The sequence below is a fragment of the Bombus affinis genome, chromosome 6 (genome assembly GCF_024516045.1).
Source record: "Bombus affinis isolate iyBomAffi1 chromosome 6, iyBomAffi1.2, whole genome shotgun sequence".
Taxonomy (NCBI): domain Eukaryota; kingdom Metazoa; phylum Arthropoda; class Insecta; order Hymenoptera; family Apidae; genus Bombus; species Bombus affinis.
In genome coordinates, this window is record NC_066349.1 from 8,399,924 (window position 1) to 8,418,400 (window position 18,477).

The 18,477-nt window shown below is 37.9% G+C and overlaps 1 long non-coding RNA gene across 1 annotated transcript in view; it reads right to left on the reverse strand.

The window, feature by feature from the left end:
- Nucleotides 1–18,477, reverse strand: part of LOC126917623 (uncharacterized) — a 43,870-nt gene that overhangs the window by 924 nt on the left and 24,469 nt on the right. The window lies entirely within an intron of this gene.

Here is an 18,477-nt window from a genome sequence, read left to right on the forward strand (position 1 = left end):
ACGTCTCTGACATCAAGTAAAAAAAAAAAAAAACATACAAGTTAAACTTTCTATAGAAAATGAAAATTAACAATTTCATTACGTACGATAATATTCAGCGCCTATTTTCGATTTATAGCAGGTACTATGCTCGGTTTGCTCCAGTTTCTCTCGGTTTATATTGTTTAAGAGTTAATGGAAAGACACGCAAAATATCTGGTGCATAGCGTCGCATGAACAACGTTCATCCATTACTCGATGTCTCATACACATCTCGACCGTGGTAGTGAAAGTGTTCAGGCGATAACACTTCAATTTCTTCTAGAACAGTCGAATCCCAGTTGGCCCGATTGCGCGTGAGGTCGCATTAATATTCCAAGAAACACCTAAATTCTATCCGATCGACGAGCCAGAAGAGGAACCATCTTCTATCGTCGAAGTCGCCGGAATTACCCGGTTCTCCTTCCCCTTTCTCTTCTCCTACTGTTTCCGAATTCCGGTCAGGTACATCCACATCGGCGTTCTCCAGCTTGCCGGCATGGTCCGCGGCATACTTGCCTGACTCAATTATTACTTGCTACTTCTTGTTACCCGCTGTTTAAGTTGCCTCGACCCTTCCCTTCTCGCTATTCCAGTCAGTCGAGTCAGCCCTCAGGTTCAACCTTCTCTCTCTCTCCCTCTCTCTCTCTCTCTATCTTTGTGCGCTAACTACTACCGATAGAGCTTGTTCTCCATAGTCGAGGAAGATATCGTTTACTGCAAGAGGCGCTTAAAACGGCGAGAAAAACAAACGAGGACTTTCCGTTTTGCGAGCCTTGCGAATTCGCACTTCCATCCGCGTGCAAACAGTGGAACATTTTTCGCCTGCCTGAAATTTCTTTCCGCGAAGGTAAAAGACGGAGAAAAGTGAATTTTGGCTTTCTGAACTAGAGAAACATGCGTTCACAGTGTGGCGAGTTTTGTAAAAACGCGAAGAATGGGAAATTGAAACGGGTAAGGGATGGAGGTGTTGCGAGGAAGGCAGTATGAAAGGAAATGTTCTTTTGTCGATAAGACAAAGAAGGCACAAAATTGTCTACCAGGCTCTTCTTTCATATAATGATTTAACTATCAACAATGTTAGAGAAAACCGACAAATGACAAATTATGGGTTACAGAATTGTATTGCAGGAGAAGTTTCTACAATTTTATATCGAATAAAACTCTGTTATCGTGCGGGAAAACTATTTTAGTATTGGCAATTTCTACTTTGCAATTTGTCAATTTATGGTAATTATATCAATCCAATCGAAAAGTACGAAATACGAACTTGTGAAAAATTACGCATGCGTATAATATTAAGGTACCTTTGTCAGAAAAAAAAATCTGCTACAATCCGAATATAATTGCAAATATAATAAAATAAATGCAAAAGGACAAACGAGTTCGCGAATTCCGAAATCTTTCCATTCTTTTCTGAAACTCTATTCTCAAATAAACCTCGTATCCAAAGCTCAGTTTGAATAAGCAAATTATCCTTCCAACTTTCTCCGCTTCCGATAATTGACAGGAACGCGATGTAAATTAAATACAGGAAGTTTGTCAGCAAGCTCGAATGGATTTTCTCATATCATGAATTAACAATATTAAGCGGGAGTTTTCAGTGAGAGTTCCCCCTTTGAATTCCTGACGGATTATTTTCTCTAAGGAATATCTGATTCGCTTCATCAACGAGTCCTTAACTTCTGCGGGTAGTTGAATAGGACGATCGAGAGAGAAAGAGACGGTCGGACGTTCGGATGAAATGTTTTCACGAACTCACGGAGAAAAGGGAGGTGCGAGAATCTGCGAGGAAGAGCCCGCGAGACGAAAGGACGACAATTCGATTTTGCAACCCAGATAAAGAAAGCTTTCTTCCTCGTTATAGGCTACCAGAGGGGTTCGTTCCCCTAAAACCGGCGGGGAAAGGGAGAAAGAGACGTTAGAGTAGAAGGAGTGGAATTTCGCTGAAACGAGCCGGCGCACGCGGCGATGCTCTCGCTGCAGTAACCTTTACACAATGAACGACGCCTAATCGAATTCTGCGATGGAAAAAAATCGTCTATTTCCTCCCTTCCAGCTTTACCGTGAGAATTTGTGACGTCCAAGAGGAAAGCAGGACATTGTCGAAGTGAGAAGGAAGTGTTAAACGAACGAAAAGTTCGAATGAATGCAAATATTGATGATTTTACAAAATACAAAACATGATAGAAAATTGGCTATCTTTTGTAATAGAATAAATAAAAAGATTTTAATAACATTTTATTATATTATTTTTATACATCTGCAATAAGTTTTAGTTTCTAGGTACGAAATTAGAACGAGAAACCTTATCAATAATTATAGCGGAACAAATTCTTGGCTATAATTTCGTATGTGTATACCTGAACTTTATAATAAAATTAATATTTTACAAGTATAATGATCTTGTCACTTCGTTGAAGAGTCAGATATATTTTCATTAATAAATTGCCAGGAATATCATAAATAAAAGTTCGATTAATTCGCGATTTATTCTGCTTGGTCGATTGGAAAGTGATATTTAAAAACGATCCCCTAAGCTGATCCCAGGATCACTTCGTCCAGGTGAAATGATTTCGGTGCATTGATATTCCTTGCGTTGCGTTTTTGTAACGATGCTTGTTTTTAGTGGAAACACGAAACGTGCAGCGCTGCAGGAGTGCTTTGATAGAATTGGCCATGATTCCAATCACGAACGATTTTCAGCCAATACTAACTGCTATCACGTCCACCAGTATATCGTTGCAGTTTTTCCACCGTTTTCTTCCCCTATCATTCTTTTTTATTTTATTAACGACTTCTTGAGCATTTCAATCGTTATAAATACCATCATAAAGGAAAACAAAATTGATGATTCTTCAAAGTAAAATTCACAATAAAAAATAATGTTTCCTTGGTAGACCTTTCTTTTTCTTTCGATAAATACAATTTAAATATTCCAGCTACATGCCTTTTTTTAAATCTACATCATCAAATACTCCATTCGCGCCTCGCTAAACACTAAACCAGTTAATCGCTCTAAATTCCCTAATACGTACGCGTTCGCAGAGTTCCATAGAAAATCCGAAAAGATTTTCCACTGACATAGATTATCGACACGATATATCGATATTTAATCGCGTGTATCTCCGCGATTGTTCAAAGCTGTTCGTCCTAACTTCTTTGTAATTAGAAATCGATTAATTAACCATAACCTTCCATCAGCTTATCGAGCCGAGGACCGATGGAAGGAAAAAACATACATATTGCAAATCTCCGGTCTTCTAAATGATCGCCGAGGCACGGAATAAACTCGGCATAGGTCGCTTTGCCATGTAAAGCCGGGACGGAAATCGATTTCTACACGGACAAAGTATTATTACGAGGCGGTGGCGTACGCCGGCCTATGGAAGTCGGAAACTTCCGTTCCCCTCGGTCCACGGGCATCATAGTACACACAGTGCACGAAATGTTTGGGAAATCAATTTTGCCTGGCTATCGTGCTTATCGGTCAGAGGCCGGAAACAAAGTCAAAGGGGGTCAAAGAAAGTCTAGGGGGACGGGCGAAGTGCCGATGGAGTAGTCTATCGACCCAAAAACAAAGCCGTAACTCGATAGAGACATCCTCGCGACACCGTGGAAACTCGACGTGACAGCGAACGCAACCGGAAACAGCTACGATCCTCCTTCGTTTCCGCTCGTCACCCTCCTCGTTCGAGCTAACCATACTAGAACACATACACACACACAAAGCCAATGGAACACAACGACGACGATGGTGCAACCAGGAAGAGAATTTGACAAGGACGTTGCTCGACCGCCAACTGTCCAACTGTCCAACTGGCCATTTTCGTCTTGGCTGGCTCCGTCTCTGCTTCCTATCTTGAATAATATCTCCGACGGATACCGACGGGCACGTCTGCCGAGTCCTGACAAATACCACCGCGCCCCCGTACCTTTCGAGTTTACCTTGCAGGAACGTGCCGTACATATTTCGATCGGAACGCGGAAGGGAATCGTCGCTGCGAAACGGGTGGCTCCGGTTCGCTGGCAATACATTCCCTACCCCCTCCCTCCACCCGCCACGAGGATGATAGAAAATTATTCGACCACCGATAGCCGCATACCGATGATTTCGTTAGACCATCGAATTCGATGACGGCTAGGACTTTGACGGTTTCGTCGGTAGAATGACGCGAGGAAGGAATAGGGAGACTGAGGTATGGGTGAGAATTATTGCGAGCAGGAGGAAGGAATGGTGATTCAATATGCGTAGATGGAGATGGGTATTGGCGGTTGTTTTATGCGTAGAATGTAGGCTAGGTTATTTTAGTTGAAGTTATGCTAAAGCATAGTATTCGTGTAGACCAATGAATTATTTTAATTTGTTTATTATTTTATTTCGCAAGTAGTATAAGAGAAGTTTATTTCTTCCTCGTATTAGGATTAAGTGAATCATTTTATTCGATCATTTGACTTTCATGGTTTAAGCCAAGATAAAATTTAATTTAACTTAAACAAGATAATATATTATTTAAATAACCACGTATACGATATTTTATTCAAATAATGCCGAAACATGGACTCGCCAAATTTTGAAATGCTTCCTGGAGTCCTTTTATTTTTTATTGAAATTGTACGAAGAATAGGCGAATATGAATGTGAAGAGAAAAGGGATAATATTTTAATCGAAATTTTCAATAATTAAAAACTTCGATAATTAAATGTAGTTCAGCAAAATTCTGATTGTAAAATTTCGATTATGAGTTCTATAATTCTACTTTGTGTGTCTTTATAATTTCTTCTTTTATAAAAAGTAGGATTTAACAAATTTCGCAACGGTTCGCGAGCTTTTATGGTTTTTAACAGAAATGAAACGCAATTTTGCGATAGAAATTTCCAATAATTGGAAACTTCAATAGCCTAATGGATTCATGGCCGCAAAATTACGACTATGAGTCTCTACGATTTCCTTTGAGTTTCGATACTTTGTTTAAACATGGAAAAGTTAAGGAAAAATGGAGCAAAGTGGAATGTGCATTTTGTTGCAAGCTTATCGGTTCTCCGCGGTGTATCTCGATTTCTTCATCGGGAAAGTGGCAAACGTCAATCCGAGCGCGAGAAATAGTAGCATTTCTTACCTATCTGAATTGCAAATTTCATCTTCTTAATAGCACCGTGGATTGAAACGCGGAGTTCAGTGTTCAGACGTCTACGAGACACTCACCCCGGTAAATCTAGCGAAATAAGTTCAAAAACATTGAGATAACAAATAAATAATTACATCTTTTTACCTTCGCTTTTCATCAGAATTAATTTAATATAGTGATATATCTTCTACTTAAAACAATGTAATCTAATTTAATGCAATTGCAGGAGAAAAATTTTTTAAGAAAAGAAGATATATCGTTAATGATTTTCCAGGACCGATCATTAACTTCCAAGGAAAATTCCTAAGCTTTCATCCTTATAAATTTGCCTCGCAGCCATCGTACAAGCGAATCGAGTATCGACTATCTACAGTTCCGCTTCTACGGACTCGATGGAAGCAGAGAAAAAAAGATAGAGAACCCGCACACGAAGTAATTACGTAAAATTTATTACGCAGACTCTATTACAGCACTTCGTCGTATCTAATAATCGTTATATGGAATAAATTGTTTGCGTGTTTCTTTACTTGAACTAATTTATATACTTGAAATACTACCAAGCCACAAAACCTCTTACAGACTTAAAAATCTTAATTTAACAGAAGGATTCTGGAAAATGAGGAATCGAATATCGATCAAACTGCGCAAGGTTTCTAATCAGTCACTGTAATTGTTAAAAATTGTAAAACAAACGAATATTTTCCAAAATATTGTCAAACTCAACCTATAAATTCAACTGAATCGCTAATAACCTATTATGACAGTTTTACGATCTTTATTAATCTTCTATTCATACAAACAGCTGAGGACAATCAATTAAAATAATAATAAAATGACTTAAATATAAACTACAAATATTTAAATATCTTATACAAAGTTGTTAGTAAAAGAAACTAATGTTTCGCGTAAGATAAGAGTTTGTGAAATTCCTAAGAAAGGACGGGGATATGTTAAAAATGGTCGAGGTCCGAGATTCGCAAACGTCATATCTCGATCCGCGGAAAATATTCTCCTTAAGCTGTGGACAAGCTTGGGAAACACTAATTATTTCGCAATCTCAACACTCACCTCATTTTGCAGGTAGTGTTGCATTAAGAAAATTAATTTTTTACCGACGCTCCTGGAGGGGTAACACGCGCTCGTGTTCCCGCCCCCTTTTCGCTCCGCGGTTCTTGGAAAATTAATTCGAGATGCTGCGCACCAGCCGACCGCCAGCAATCCGATATAAACTGGAGATTATGCCATTAACGAAATTAATAAATGAAAATGAAATCATACACGTTACTCCATTAGCCAAATGAATCCGTAGGATGCGTTCTTTGTATGAAAAGAAGCGTAAAATTTCGTCGGCAGCGGCACAATGTGCGCGTTAAGACAGTTTTTTGGTGAATTCTCGTAAACAGAACTTTGTAAAATCATACTAGCATAATCTTCTTAACTCGAATTGTTAATACGGTTGATGTATCGTCTGAATAAGTCGAGGATAGAAGTTGATAAATCACAGTAATTGTTCCTTCATTCGTAATAACAAATAATTGTGTTTTTAATATTCTACATGTTCAAGAATAAAATAAGCGTTCTATGGAAATTTAAAGTTTAGATGGAAAGATTAATTATTGTGAAATATTCGATTAAAGAAGAATATTTTTGTTTCCATTGTCATATTTACTTTACTGAATCGACGTACAAGGTATTAAAAGATCAAAATTGAAAATTTTATGAATTTGTAATAGTCGATAAGTAGAGTAAGGGGTGATTAATGAAAATTGAAAATTAATTTTTTCCTAGTGGAGAGAAATTTTATGTTTGCAAGTTAATCTTTTTTCTCTCTTCTTTTTCCTTCTTTTTTTTCTTTGAATGAAGAAAGAAAAGATTCTCCCAATCAAAGAAATATGAATAGACATATAACTTCGTTAAATAGGAAAAGAAATAATAAGACAGTATTGGAAAGCAATGTTTCGCCATTTTGCGCGCATTACCGTCCATCCTGTCCAGTCTTAATCTCTCTTCCGACAAGGTCCACAGTGACGAATTTTATTACGCGAAAGCGGAGATCAAACGGCTCGTAAAGGGCCAAAAAACGAGCTAATTAATGGCGAACAAGGGAACAGATGCTCGAACGATACTGTCGCTTACGCGAGGGTTGGCCCCGTAAGTTTCGGCTTAATTTCGGCCGGATTTCTAAGACCCTCGCTTCTCCTTTTTTTATGGCCCCTACTAAACCCTCCGCGTACACGATGAAACGAGAAGGGGAAACCATGTGTTAGAAGAGTGAGATACAGTTGAGTCACGGAGCTGAGAAAAGCAAAAGGTACAAGAGGAAGTGTAGGAAAGAAGGACGAAGAACGAACCAGGGAAAGAGCCAACCGGTGCAAGATTGCCTGTTTTCTAATTTACAACTAGGCAGGGCCTGGCCTTAACAATTTACGTTGTTTCTTACATGGTCGCATTCACTACCACCCCTTGTTCAACCCCCAGCCCTTGGAACTCCAGTCTAGATTCCGATCGTCAGGAAGACATAGCTGGCGTCGTGATGCTCGTACTGCAACGAGAGAATACTTTCACCCCGTACTTTCCTGTTTTTCTCGTCGTCTCTCGTTCAAGGGGAAGAATTACTACCTCGTTAACGGGACGATTGATTCTGATTATAGTTGTCGCCCTCGATTCCCCAACGCCACCGCCGCCACCAGATATTGGCTCCGCCGTGAAATCATGTAATCTTCTTTTCTATCGTAGACCATTCAAGAATCGTCCTCGATGCTCCCTTTTGGAAACTCTGATAACGCCTTTATGATAATTATTTAATTACCATTCATTGGTTTATTTTGTTTCCAAAAGAGAAATAACAGAGGAGATAAGGTAGAAGAAAATTTATGTGTATTTTGTACTTGTCGATTTATAGAATTTTCGTTCGAAATTATTTGGTTACTAATATGTTAATTTATTCGTGGTTGACAATTGTATGGAAATTTTGAAAAAAACTATTAGTTATATTAGAACCGATCCACTTTTGTATCAACTTATTCCGAGATCCTCTAATTGTAATCGTCAGATTATGAAATATTTTACCAATTTCTACGTGTTTGTTATATTTACTAACTATATAATAGTAAGCTCATGGTCGCAGAAAATATCAGGAATTTCGCGAGAATTCGCACGATTTACTCGTCGCCCGTCATCAGGGTAACGGAAGGACGGCAGCTTTCTGACTGGGCGAATTTGTATTAAACGAAACGGCGCATTGTGATGAATTCGATTAAAACTTTGTTAATAGAGACCTTTGCGCACTTACCATGAGGCAGAGGAGAAGGACGAGACGAGAAGGGAGAAACGCGGGGAAGAGAGGGTTGAGAGAGGGTAAGTTTGAACAGTCACCGTGCGTAAACAGCAACGAAAGTTAGATATGAAAACCGCAAACTTGCTTAGGAGTCTAATCTAGTCAGTCGAGTTTCATAAATTTTAAAAGTCAAACACGTTTCCGAATTATCTAACGCCGCGCCGCGAAGAAACTTCTGCTCGTTTTCCCTCGGAACTTCTTCTCAGCCCTATCCGCTGCCACCCCCGAATAAGTGACCGCGACAGTGGATTAATTTTAACCAAACGAACAAACAATATTTGCCTGTAACTTGGAAAGCGTTTCTCGCGTTTAAAGGGAAAAATAGAACGAAGAGATAGGAACTTTCAGAAGGCGTTTGCTGAGAGAAAGTTTGCCTCTTTAAGACTTTACTATCGCGATATTTTTCTATGAAAATTTTAATGTTAATTACGATTAAATTAAATTAATCTCTAATTGGATAAGTATTTATAGAAATTCTGTAAAAATATTTGGAAAAAATTCAATATCTATGGTTAATTGACCAAACTGTTAAAAAGTTTTTTAATCATAGAAGTGGATGGACTACGAGGGTGAAAAATTGACGAATCAAAATTGGTTTCCTAAGCGAAATCATTAATTTAGAAATTTTCGAAATAGACTCAAGTTCGCGGAATTCTGTCTCCACTATTGACTGTACGTACAAAGATTGTTATGAATAAAACATAGATACGATATACGAATCAACGATGGAGGGAAAAGTAATAACATTTTCTGCTCAGTTGAAATCAGAAAATTCCTGAGAGTCAGAGAATGAAGATAACAGTATTCAGCGATGCATAAAACCTCAAAGATAATAGAAAACGATTTAACAATGAATTTTCACAATTTAATCATCGAAGATTTATTCTTTTATCGCCTTTATATTTAAACCCAATTGGAAATCGTATTAGCGGTCTGTCGAAAACGTCTTCCACGAATTAATGTAATATAACGATTTAATCTCCCAAATTTTATTGTCTTCGTCAAAAATCCATTATTCATTTACGAAAAAACGACAATTGAGAAAGAAAAAATGAGAAATAAATACATTCGTGGTTTCCATTGACGATATCACGGAAAAATCTCAACAGAGGCGAATGAAAGAAAAATCCTAGGCTTCGACAAAGCTCACCGACAGGCTTCGCTCGATAAGAATAATTTGATGGCGTCGGATTTCAATCTGTCGAGATGACGGATATGGCGGAGGGGCCGCCTCTAAAAGGATGCCGGCGCGGATGACGAGTAGGGGTGGCTCCTTTTTAATATCTCTAATATTTCCAGCCGATATTCCCCATTTATTCCCTATCCATCACTTGTCTGATGTGTAACCGGAAGCCTCCCTGTTCCACCTCAGAAGTCAATCCGATATATAAAGGCGTAGTTCGAATTTCCCGCTGTAAAACGAACCGCGACTAGACAGAGAGGCGAAACTGTCGGTAAATGTTTTCCTTCTAGACACGAGAATATTCCATCGCTGTTTTATCATATACAATAGCCTTCGCGATATAGGAACGTTATATATTGGTTAATGTTCATTTCCATCAGAATTCCTTTTCTGAAATTCTGGAGTTTTTTCGTTATCATTTTTTCATTTCTTTTGTTTGAAATTACGTTTTCTTTTCTTTTGAATTTCTGCAAATCTTCTTTTTTTCAGATTATATATATTTCCATATAATTATATGTATAACATTTTAATCTCGTATCTAACCCTAATCCTAATCTAACATCGTATCGCAAATGTTCGATAAAAATGGAACTGATAAATTACTGTTCGATCAAAACGTTTCTGGCTCCATCTAACTTCGAGAGATTACAATGTCCATCCCTCGAAAGGATTTTTAACAATTCGACCGATCGGCCATTTTCCAGAGAACCGAGGCAAGTGTGTCAACAATCTCAAGAACCGTAACCCTTGTCGCGACACATCCAACGCGTTAGCAGTAAAAAGAGGAGAGATAGCCCGACGAACGCTGAGAATAACTGGATTACTCGCAGTGGTTACGCCCAGTTGTAGTCAGACTTAGCAGTGGGTTGGCCCGATTAGGGTCAGCTGAGAGTGGGACTAGCCCTGCTTGCAGTGATCGTGATTCCATCCGTCGCAAAAAGAACCTTCTATCCGATTTCTGGCGAAGAACCTTAGAATCCACGGAACATTCTTGAACCTTTTCTCAAGAAATTTTCTGAAAAATCAACGTCGTTCCGTGCTCGTTTCAACGATGAGCTTCGAACGTCTTTCTTATAGATTTTTTTTCCTAATCATTTAAAGATATTCTTCTTTTCGTCTAATGAATAAGAATTAAATGAAATTAAATGGTTTGAATGGCTAATGGAAATAAATAGCCTAAAGTTAGTGTTATGCAGTCTGTTTTATCCATCACGAATACCGAAGAAATTGATTGCCATTTATTTATCGAAGATTGATAGCAAGCCGAGAAGCAGAAGGGTATCAGGAAACAAGGCGCGAATCTCTTCCTGCCATCGATAATCTACTTGAAGTGATTGAATGTGGATTATAATGGAATATCGACTTAACGCAAAAGCACTTCGCTCTTAAACACTTGACAACCTACGTTCACTATTGACCAAATGGTGAACGTCCACAACACGCTAAAGGTAAAGAAACTCTAGTAACAATTTTTCCATATGTAAATAGATATTTATATAATTTGTCGATAAATACAATAAATAGATATAAGATCATAAAATATAATATAAGTTTAAAATTAATTTTAAACTAGTGAATTACATGAATATCTCAACCTAATGATCTTCTTTTCGACGTATAACACAGTTATTATTATATTATTTTATATTATAAGAAGTTATTATTATATATTATAAGAAGGAGATATGACAGTTTACCGAAGAAATTTTTAATGGATAATGGATATCTCTCAACGTTTACATATCAATATCATATTTCGGTTCTCAAATACTGTAATTACTTCATTATACAAAGTTCAAATTTCTATCAACGATAACCGGAATGACCGCCTGGTTTTCATCGTTCCTATATTGTCGATCTCGGGGCCGAGGGAAATCGACGTGATCCGCACAAGTTCGAGCCGGTATCGGCAACCCTTAACGCGGATACACGCCGGCTAAATTAGTCGTAACGGCCGCGAAACACGCTCCCCTCAGTATTTGTGTATTTGCGAAACTAATCCATTTCGCGTGGTCGCACAGCGAATGCGTGCCAACCGGAATCGTTTCGGTGAATTCAAGGAGTTTCCAATCTACCGGCTGTCGTTTCGCCGGAGAATTATGCCGTTCCTTGCCTCGTGAGGAACAGGTAATTAGTCCGGCCCGTTGAACGGCAACACGATTATTCACGTAAATGTCCTTTGTTTACTTTGTAATTGGCAAATTATCTTATTGAAGTAGTTGGACGCGTAAACGAAACAACACTCTTTTTTAACAACGTATCGATCATCGAATTGAGAATGATGAAATGTATGAAAATAATATGTCTTTTATCTTATTCTTTTTAATGGTACGGATTGTGTTATTTAAAGAAGACATTAAATCCTTTCCATTTTTATAGACACTGTGGACGTCATAGGAGGAGTACACGGCGAAAGGATACGCATAGAAAACATACATATACATTTTTCTGCACACACAACCCCTGATTTAACTTTTATCATCCCAACGTTTAAAACACTGGCCTGCTAAGTAGTTTTATTACAAAGTTCACCTTATGAGTTCACCTTACGAGTTCACTAACAAGTCTTCTCCCCTCCTTCCTTTATCATAAAGAAGAATATCAAAATAAAGAGGAAACAAAAAACCGAAATCCTTCAACAACTAAGTTCAAGTTCGTAAATATCAGTATAAAAATATAGTAAAACTTCATCAGTCTGAACTCCATTTATTGGAACAAAATTTTAATTAGTGTTCCAATAAATTAACTAAACTTTTGCCGATTGTATCCACTTATCTCTGAACACCTGTTTTATGTGAACGAAAGATGACAGGTAGTGAGGAAGATAGGTTTCTCCTAACATGAACTCCAATTACGTAGACTGTTTGTCCCCCGACAGGTTCTGATAAATGCAGTTCTATTATACGATAATTTTTTCTGAATCTATGTTTAGTTCAAATCAGCAAGCATCAAGGGGTTGAGACTCGCAACATTAGACCCGGTTCTTCAGCATCACGTACTCTATAACGCATTCTAATTCTCATTAGCCTCGTTCTAGCGCATGAATATTCACGAAGTGCACGCATTTTACCTCAATAACATAAGAAGCCTTCACCAAGTACCACCGGTCTCCTAGCACAGTACTTAATATAACCGGTGGAATTTTTCAGTCTTTGGCGGTCGGAAAAGGTGGCATTAATCGAGAACCGTTCGAAGAACCGAACCACGTACGCGGACCGAAGGCGAACGAGAGATTCTTTGAAAGTCCTTGAAAGTAACAGGCGGCCTCTCGGCCTATCCCCGAAGTATCACGAATTAGATCTTCGAGATAAGACCGCTTCGGCACTAATGAATCCAAAACTTTCGAACTCCAATTACACCGTCGCGAGCAACTATACCGAACTTTCTTCGTAAGGGGAAGAGAAAGATAGAAGGAGAAAAAGAGAAGACTAAAGACGAGGCGCCGTACACCGACGATGAATATTTCTACATAAATTTTCTAGCCGGTGTTTGCGGTGAAATTAAAATCACGAACGTAAGCGGGAATGAAAATTTCACACGGTATATTTTTGACTCGACGACGATTTCTTAAGGAATAAAGGAGAAGCTTCAGTCAATTCTAGGTATTTGCGTTAATCTTTTCCACTAAACATGATTTAGGATTGAATATTATATAAATATAACATTATAATATACAAATAAATTATTATATCAATACTTAACATGAACGTTACTATTATAGAAACTACATACTAAATACAAAAGATTAGTTGAAGCTGAGCTTCTGGAAGAACATCTCGGAAAAAACTTCTTTGGATAATATTTCGTGATACCCAAAGTCCTCAAGTCAAATTCTTTCAAGTCTCCAAACCAAGTTCACCTTGAAGCTACCCTAAAAATCATCAGTCTACTATCGAAATCCTGTTCCAACCAACAGAAGTAATCCATCATCAGTTTTACGTACATACTTCTTCAGCGTCTACATATGTACATAAATTATATTTATCTCTCGTAGCATTTAAGAAAAATATTAATAAAGATACATAGGGGCACTTACAACCTATTTACATTCGCGCAAGAAAAAGCAACGCTGCAAAATCTGCGGAACGAACGATCCCTCACGATTCAACTTTCGATATCAAAGAAACGAACATCACTCTTATTTTTACGATACCGTCGTTTCGTCGTTTTCTCCTCTGCGTAAACGAAATTTCACAGATTCGAGTAAATAAATATTTTTGCAGCGACATAAGGTTTTCTCTTTTACTTTTATCTTTTTCATCTTAACTTCCCTCCCTTTCTTTCTTCCTATTTATTCCTTAGTTCTCCTCGTATTCGACGAGTTCGACGGAGGAGGACCCTTATTCCAAGAGAGTCGTTTCGCGACGTGTACCTCAGCGCGATTTATCTGCTCGATTAAGCATCCGTGCTCGTTGGAAATGCGGTCTGACGTCTTCATCGTCTTTGTACGATTTCCATGCCCTCTTACCGTTAAGAACCTCTCTCTTTCCACGGATGAGGCTCCGTACCGACGTCCTTCACGTCATCCCCCTCTGAAACAAGCTCTCTCGTGAATAAACTGAACGATTTCTGTTTTTCCTGTTGCTCTCGACGATGCCAGCTACTCTGCCGTGCTTATTTCCGTGTTTGATTGTGCTGCTCGTTTCGCGTGAATTTTTCGCCATTTTGCTTCGATAGAGAAAGTTTTTAGGAAAAATTTATAATCAAAGCTTGTTCGTTATCTTAGATTTCTTCTTATTCCCTTCGGTTGATGATCGATAACTGTGACTTGGATGAAAATCTTAACAACCGTGGAGGTTGTAGCGTAAAGTGAATATCGAAATTTATATCTTCCTACAGGAGATCGTTCGAGCAATATACAAATTTTAATAGAGACACAAAAGTTGCAATGGAAATTTAAGAGGAAAATGTAGCATAAAATTATCGTTCTTGTTATTACAAAATAAATTCTTCAATATCGATTGATATATTGAATACTGATACGTTGATATCTCAATATTACAAACTGGAATTTCTCTTATTCGAACCTCTGTTTATAAAAACATGCTGGTAGTAATTAACTAACTTAATCAAATAATCAGTAAAAATTATAAGTTTTACCTAGATTTTATGATTTCATAATTAATTTGAACTGTTCGACTCGCAATATTTACAAACACTTCCAGTCTTCGAAAATCGTGTAACAGTCTACGAGTCCCTATTTCTCAAACACCAACAGAATAAAAAAGAAATCTATTTACCCTAAATGTTGAGCTTCGTTTCATCAAGAGTGATCGAGTATCTATCATACAAAACTTGGCCAACGAAATCGTCAAGATGAGGATCAGTTTAATACGATTTCGTTAATCCGCACGAGAGAGATTGTCCGTCGATTTTTACCAGTCGTATAGAAGAGAAAGTTAGTAGCAATTAGACCCATCCTGATAGGAGCATAATCAGGAAACGCTTTTTGCCCGGTCCTTTTCGTGAAACAGACTCAATCAGAGCCGGGACGTCGCGTTTCGGAGAGCAGGGCTCGTTGAAGTTGTTCCACCCACTTCGATCGAACGATAACGCCCGTTCACCGGTAATCTGACCGCTTATCTGGCGATTTTTCTCCATGGTGAGCTCTCAAATCGACCGGAAGTTGCCAGGCCTGGGAATTAAAAGGCAAAGGGTCCTCGATTTTACGAAGGATGGTGATCTTGGTATCGCGTCGCAAGAGATTCTCTAATTCTGATTGTGTCATGTTACGATAAACTTTGGTCGTTTCGACCTACCATTACTTCGATAAATGCTAAGCAAAGGGATATTCAATTTTTTTAATGTGGAATGGAAACATTTAAGAAAAGAGTAAAAAATAATAGAGTAAAATACTCGGTATTTTTTATTGTCAGATGATTTGGTAGCTACAAACGTTAATTTCAGAGCCAGTTAAGTTAGAGAATTTGAATAAAGCTTCAGAAGTTGGAAGATCTTTTGAATTTGGAGCAACGAAGAGAGACGAAAGAGACAGAGAGAGGGGGTGAAAGAAATATGAATAGATTAAATTGAAACTTTTCGAGAATATATATAGAATCTTCTGTGATCAAAGAAGTTTACAATTAAGTAGATAAAGAAAATTTATCAATAGCATTTATGAACTATTGATTTTGAGTAGTATTTGTAGAAGCCATTCTGAAGAAAGTTGTTGGATATCAGTACACCTGTAGCATTCGACAGCACCCTTCCAACGGTTTCTGTCCCGTGGCTTGCTACACAAAGACCCTATCCTTCGGACAAGATGATTGCCAGATGTCCAAACATTTTCATAGCATACTTTCAACATCTTAGGATTTCTATAGTAACGCATCGTCTAGAAGTTGAGTTGTAATCGCGATGTGCGAACCGCTAAGTGTAATCGCGAGCTCTACGTAAAGTGTACATCGAGAGTATTGTTAATAAATATTTTGTTAATTATATTCGAACCTTTTTTCAACACCTATCACGACCAATTCATCTCATACCAATGCTGTACAAGATATATTTACAACACAACCGTAATAAATCTAGAACATAAACAATTATGTGAACATACATTATGGTATATGTTCCTAAATTTTATTGGTCGCGACGACCATTTCGCTTGAGATACATCTGACCATTTCACCGTTTTATCGCTCGAAACAAAAATATTAAGATGCAAAAACTTGCAGAATATTTGATATCCTGTATTTCTAACGCAAACTCAATATGGATATAAATCGCACTTTAGATTAAACATAATACGGATTAAATCCATATTTAAATAAAATCCATCGTTCTTCGATTAATCTCCAAACACTAAGTCCTCATGCTTGAAAAATTCTAACAATATTTCAAAGTTTCAATGGGTTTGATTTCTTTGCTTCATATTAAAACTAATACCACTGTTTTTAATTTTACAAAGTGTCCTGTGTAACACTCCTTTTACGCGATATTATTTCACTAACAAGAATAACACAGATTTCTTCAGACGACACACTTGGTATGTTACCATTTTCAAACGATTTAGTACCCCAAAGTATAACTTCAACGCTGGCTTTTAATCCCAGTTTCCACAAAACAAAAAAATTCCATGTTTTATCTCGTCCGGGACAGAACATTAAACCAAACGAATTCCAAATGTTGAACAAGAAAACACGGATAAACCTGACTTCAAAAACCTGTCCACGAACTCCTCCTCTGATCATCCCCTAGATCTTCCTCAAAAAGGCCATACTCATTCACACGGTTCGTTCTCTAAAATTAACAATCCGGCCACGTCGACGAGAGCCAAAGGTAAGCAGAGGATCCAGTGGCCTCGGAAGTGGCTGGTTGGTTATTGACACAGTGGAATTCACGAGGAGGATCGAAAAGTCCAGTGGTTGGCCGCGGTTAAATCCGGCGTAAAAATAAAGGCACATTTTACGTTCGTAGGGATCTTGAGTGGGAGAGTAAACCGCGAAGCTCGTGTGTAGTCCCGGGATTTACGCGGCTGACGATGGACACCCTGCGAGAAGAGGCGGAGAGTGTAAAGACGTGGGCAAAGAAACTAACAGTGAAAAAGAGGGCAACGGAGTGAATCTCTTGGCCGGCGTTTATGTAGCCAGCGTCTGCACTTAACTCTCTATGAGCCAATGAAGTGGCTAAATCACTTTACGGCGGACGTTTACAACGCCATCGACCTCTATTTATTTATTACGTCGGCCCACTCATCCATCCTCTACTATCCACGAAAATTTTCTTCGTTTCACCCCGAAAAATCTTAAGCCGCAAACCCATATAGGCATATATAATAGCTGTATCTCACAGGTGTATTTTATTTATCCTATAATATGAGCAAATTGATGGTTCGTGGATTCTCATACATTGTAACGACTGGTTTATATTCTTGGTCAAAAGTTTTCCGACGATTATTATATTCGGTTAAAAACTGGAAATATGTTCAGCAATCGTTAGAGGATCAATTAATCTGATATGATAGTTAATAAGTTTGTGATTTATATCTACTATTGAAATTTTATCAAGAATAACAGATATTCTGATATTTTTGGTTGAATATTACGTGTATTCCTAAACTTTTAAATCAAGATGGTAAATGGCGCACAACTCCAAAACCTGGATGGATGATACTGCGTTTTTACACCTTCTTGTAACACCCTCGTATAAACGCTTCGCCGAGTAACAAACGCATTAACGTCATAAATCAAAGTAAAACTCTCGTTGTAACTTCCCTAAAATCAATATTCCCTGACTATACCAAAAATCATCCCTTGCGTCAACAAAAAGATTTGAAGCTTTCTCAGCGATCTCTAGAACACATGTCAACCCTCCCAATTTTTATAGTTTAAATTACGATGCAATGATTTCGCAGCGGTTGTGTAAGCTGATGAATAATTAAAAAAAAAAGACGATTAGATAAAAAAGATGTTTAGAAAAATTAAAAGGCACTGGAGTAGTTTTTCGCTCTTCTAAAAAAAGAAAACACTGACGAAGATCTTATGAATTCTCTAGTTATTCGAAATACTATGGAATCGCGATAAAAAATAGAGATTACGATAAAGAGAAACCCTAAATTTCTAAACATTGAAATATTTATACTAATACTTAGCGATAACAAAGGTACCTATAATACGATCAGATTCGTAGAAACGACAGAATAATATTCTATCGGTACAATTCCTACGTGATATCTAAATCAAAGCAAGAACTTCGTTCTCTATCGAGGGTCAAAGGGTCAACGAAGGGTTACTCCCCATATGAACTCTATTACTTCTCGATCCCTTCCGTTCGATCTTCGTATTTCGATTAAATAATGTACACGCGCATTG